The 5,572-nt window shown below is 39.1% G+C and overlaps 1 long non-coding RNA gene across 1 annotated transcript; it reads left to right on the top strand.

The window, feature by feature from the left end:
- Positions 1-846: 846 nt before the first annotated feature.
- On the top strand, positions 847-4,283 carry LOC125309181. The gene is made up of 4 exons (XR_007196082.1): positions 847-1,274; positions 1,814-1,886; positions 2,492-2,545; positions 3,480-4,283. It is a non-coding gene; the product is annotated as an uncharacterized LOC125309181 (long non-coding RNA).
- The last annotated feature ends 1,289 nt before the right edge of the window (positions 4,284-5,572 follow it).

Here is a 5,572-nt window from a genome sequence, read left to right as displayed (position 1 = left end):
ACAGGTAGGCTACAGTAGGCTAGCTTAAATCCGTTCATTTGCTCGTGTTTGCTATTGTTTCTGTTTCAAAATGTGTGTTTAAACTGCTACCCTATTTTAGTTGGATAACATGACCTATCCCGCACATCTGTAGGATATTTAATATTTATTGGCGATAGTGTTTTTTTTATTTTAATTGGTATAAACAGAGCCTGTCTACGGAGAGCCTTGCCACTCCGTATTAAGTCCCATTGTACCGAATTTTGGATGCAGTTCCACTGGGGGCGATCGCCATGAGTGCAGAATGAATGGGAGTCAATGGAGCTAGACGGCTAAATTTGTCTCTTTCACCTGATTGTCGTTGACAAATCTCAGATTTGATTGTAGTTTGTATAACTTCAACATGGGTTATAGGTCAAAAGTTAAATGAACGAGTACTTATGTCCTTTTGATTTCTTACAGGTTGGGTCATTGTTGCACATAACACGCTAGCATTGTGCTAATGAATGACGTCATTGACACATTTTAAAGGCTTTTTAGAACAATTAAGTGACTTTAAAAAATATAATAATCAACCAAGTGTATTTCCTTTGCCTCCCCTTTCGAATACAATACTCAAATTACTTGAAAATCCCGAGAAAAGTGGATTTTGAGGGGTACAGCTCCATAGACCTCCATGCATTCTGCACTCGTGGACGAGCGCCCTCATGTGGAACCACAGAAGGAACTGCAACCAGTTCAGAAACCGGAAGTTTTCCGAGAGTGGCAGTTCTCCCCTTATTAGACATTCTCTGGCATAAACGAGCGTGCATTTAATAGGCTACGAGCGAGCCTAATTTTAATAATAATAGCCTGGTAAAGCTGTAATATTGTAATTTGAGCCTTGTTAAACATCCGCGATATATTTAGTAGTTTGTTTGAGATTTGTGGACTGTTTGGAAGGTGACTGCTATAAAGTTCTCGGACATATTTTTTAACTCACCAAAAGTGGCGAAAGTCCAGTTCAAATCGGAGAAATTTGCCATCACGTCCTTATTGATGTAATTAGTTTGCGACATAATTGTCCACTCCTCGGCTGCCGCAGCCCAGATGGATGCATAGGGATGGATGTTGTGGTCAGCCTTGGTAAATTGGTACAAAAGTATGTCTTTTTTCGTGGTCAGTTAAACTCCTGTTCTGCCTTGTTCGCTTCCACGTTTTGCAAGTATAAGAAAACAAGGAGATCACGTCAATAGGCCTAGGTTCTAACAGCTGGCAGCAGTCTGCCTGCCCCCCGTGTCATCACCATGCCAGATGTAAGTAAACAATGTCCCGTTTAATGTCAATATACTGTTCACGTTGATAGTTGGCCATTGGGTAATGTTTTCCTTTTCTTTTCTACTGTACTTTGATAAGAAAACGATACATTTTCAATGATGGAATGGAAAGATCATTCTATACATCGATGTTGCATGCACGCAATGAAAAAGCTAATAAGCTAGCGCTGGCAATAGGCAAACTTCAGCAAAATGGACAGTTCAAAACAAACATTGAATCTTATCATTCTCTGTTGCTGTAACTTATGGATATTATAACAATATTACAGTATTACTACAATATTTTCTTCAAATAAATCAACTGGCTGATACAATACTGCACTGAGCTAGCCATGAGTTTGTGGTTGTAGCTGTTGAGATGCCCAGCTGTTATGGGGAAACAAAATAACATGGCACCAAAGAATTGTCTTGTTTACAGGGCAATCCATGTATTAGTGAACACATGATGATTTCCTGTGGCCCAGTGGTCAGATAAATAAATTAATGAATTATTGAAAAAAATATTCTTCCCCTTTCAGAAAGAAGATGTTCTGATGTGTTTTCCTTTCCACCCCAAATCCCTATCCCACATCATTTGACCAGTGGTCCTTGGTATGTCCATCTTGCATTTGCATTGAACACATTCATGTTTTTACTTTTCTTTCTCTCAAAATGTATTGCTCGGCATTCTTCGGACATTCGACTCTGGCAGTGATTGTAAGTTGGAAGAGGTTAGCAATGTAAGGAAGGAAAGGGTTTAGTACATATGATTTAATCTGGAGTGTTCAGTAGTATATATTATTTTAACCTGAGTGTCCAGTGTTCAGAAATCAGTCTTAGAATTATTACGACTACAACTGTATTCAGCAAAATGCAGCTTTTTCTACTCTGCTCCATTTCAACAGTAGTAGCAATAGTCCACCACTTCATAATCCAAATGTTTATGTTTGTTGATGCTGTTGATGTTGTTTTGGTGTGGTTGTGTTGTTGTTGTTTCAGTGTTTGTTGCTGCTGTTGTTGTTTTTCTAGTTCAGTTCTAGTTTCTAGTTCTAGTGTGTGTAGTATTGTTGTTGTTAAAAAAAGGAGAACGCTTACAGTAGGCATAGTAATTATTCTTGGATGGGGATTTGGAGAAAGAGTCTTAATGATCTTTCAGATAAGGTGGACTCCTCATTTTCAATTTGAAGGACCTTAACTACCGTCTGTGTCTTCTGCAGTGACTAAAGGAAGACATGAAGTGGTCCCCAAAAACATCAGAGAAGTATGCTAAGGTAAGAGCCAGTCCCAGTGCCCATGGTGCACCTCACTGCTTGTTCATACAAAGTCCTTTTAGTCAAGTCCCTCCACTCGGCAGCCATATTGCAACGCTTTTTGGGCACTCATCGGGCATCCGTTTCGGCAGAAATGCACATGCCCAAGGCTTCACGACACCAATCTTGCTCCAGCGATGTCTTCACAACACACCACATTATTGGCTCAATGTATTCACAAGACAGCACATGATTGGCTCAATGTATTCACATGTTGACGTTTTCCCGCAGAAGGGGTGTGATATGCGTAGACAACTGCGTTACAAACTAACCCCATGCATTTCTATGGAGGATTTTTTGAGTGCTGTGTCCTCATAGGACAAAACAGATCCACAAAACCGTGAATCATCATCCAATCCCACAAAATGTCCATGTTTTACTGTGCCTCCATTGAGAGCATACTAACATACTGCATGTGTGTATGGTACACAAGCTGCACAGCAGCTCAGAGGAAAGCATTCTAGAGGGTCATCAACGCCGGTCAAAAGACCGTTGGCTGCCCTCTTCCCACACTGGAAGAACTACACAGTTCCCATTGTCTCAAAAAAGCCCAGAACATTATAAAGGACACCCACCATCCTGGTCACCCCCTGTTTGAACTGTTGGTACAGATCAGTTAACGCAAGTTAACTGACAAGTAGAAGGACAAGTTATTGCAGTAGGATAACACAGTTTTTATCCTACTGCAATAACCACCCTCAATGCGGTAAATTGCAATATGGAAGCTAATGTGAACTAGATCAATGCAATGACAGAAAGTATACATGTTGTTTGATGTATGTTCGTACTGTTTTTATACAATGACTGTGTGTGTTTATGTATGCTGCTAATGCTGTTATATGTTTCTATTTATTGTTTTTTAAGTAACGCTAGCGCTTAAATTATATTTTTATAGACTCAATGAATGATGCAAGCACAGGAGAGCACTTCCTAAAGTTGCTTCATCTTCCTATAAGGGTATGCACATGTGATATTACATTTTACAATGACTATGGTAGTTACTGAGTGGCGATGCAAAATGAGTGCAGTTAATATATGAATGATGCGTTGGTGTCTCTTACCATCCTGCTTTTACCAAATTGCTTTATCCAGAAAGCAATTTAGGCTAGATCTGTCAGAATTAAGACTATGGTTCCAGAACAGCCTCATCCCCTCAGCAGTCTGATTACTCAATACGTTCATGACACAAGACCCTGTACTGTAACATTGTGACTATAACTTATGTGAATGTATATGCAACTGACTGTTGTCATGGTTTGATCTGTTGTACTGTTGCTGTTCATGTAATATTACACATACTGTATTGTTGACATACTATCACAGTAAGGTATTCAACTGTTGGTCCAGCTTATCCCTGCCAATGTAGGCAGAGCTCTGAATGTATGGCTCTGAATGTAGGTTCAACTGGTTCTGCAGTTTGTCAAAATGCTTTAATGCTTTAACATTGCTTCATCTCTGTAAGGGTATGTACTTGTGATCTCACAAAGGCATCATGGTAGTTACTGAGTGGAAAAGCAACAGCCTCATCCCTTCAGCAGTCTCTTTACTCAATACACTCATGACACAAGACCCTGTTGTACTGTTGCTGTTGTACATTTAATATTACACATATTGTATTGTTGACATCAAGACCACCTGTGTGTGAACACTTGTACTCTTATTTTGGTCTCTGTTTTACATTGAATTGATATCATGCATTACCATCAACAAGTGAAATAAAGTGTTTTCTTGTGTGATGCCGTTGTAGTATTTACTTTTATCTGAAATAGTCTGACATGCAATTTATTGTTATTTAACTCCGTTATTATGTGGTTGAATTTAATTTAAAATGCATTATCTTCCTATTTGTTGGAACTAGTAGTAGGCCTAGCTCTAGTAATAATAGTAGCAAGCACATTGTTTTTATGATTGACCTTCTGTACATTTGCAAAACAGTGATCATATACTTCTCTACCACATTGGATCAGCTGGCAGACGCCTCTGATTCTATTGTCAAAGTCAGCATTATTGTCAATTTCTTCACATATACTAGACATGCAGAGCAATTGAAATTGTGTTTTTCTATTCCATGGTGAAGAAGAAATAGTGCAACAGATAAGGACATTTTAACACTAAACAATAACATTTAACACTAAACAATAAATAACAACAAATCACACGACAAAATCACAAGATAAAAACACAAGAATGTCACAGTCAGCAAAGAAATTGTAAATTATGTGTAGTGATAGAGCAGAAAAAAGTGCAATAATGCAAAAGATGTGTATTGTCAGAGTGCCAACAAATAAATAAAAAAAATACTACATACAAAGCACTGAGGCTTCTCTTCCCAGAGGACAGGAGGCTGAAAAGACTGAGCAGTCTGCCTTCCTGCCTTCCCTGTCATCTGTGCTCGGAGTGACCCTGTCTATGGGAGTGACGTACGTCAAGTAGCCTACTCGCTGGTTCAATACTTTCCGCAACCACAGAAGCGATTTTTTTCTCACGGCCTTCAAACACGTAAGTCAAATGTCGTTGAATAAAATGTTTACATGCATACGAAGTTTAAGTAGACATTGTAAGTGTCCGATGGATTAAAGCTTAGAGATACCATTGTATATTAACATTAGTAAAACTATTTATAACATTTATCACTTTCAGCTAACATCAGCACTTTTCAGCTAGCATGCCAGAAGTGTGTAGGCCAATCTGCCCACCAGCTTTTTCTACTTTGTAACCTACAGAGTTTGACAGGTACGATCTTTCAAAACGCCATGTTATTTCCCATAGACATTTGACGACCGAAGGTTGGATGGATATGGAAGTTAGGAGGCGGGACTTATTCTGGAGAGGTCTATACGTTAGACCGGCACATCTGGGAACTTGACTCGTGACAAACGTTCCCGCCCCTTTCAGGGGAAAACAAACAACCCCTATCATTAACTCCAACGCAAATTAGGGTCAATAAATGTAATTCGTACAGAAATCGCAGGAGTAAATAATAACAAA

This window comes from Alosa alosa, chromosome 16 (assembly GCF_017589495.1).
Source record: "Alosa alosa isolate M-15738 ecotype Scorff River chromosome 16, AALO_Geno_1.1, whole genome shotgun sequence".
NCBI lineage: Eukaryota > Metazoa > Chordata > Actinopteri > Clupeiformes > Clupeidae > Alosa > Alosa alosa.
This window is presented reverse-complemented; position numbering and strand designations above follow the sequence as displayed.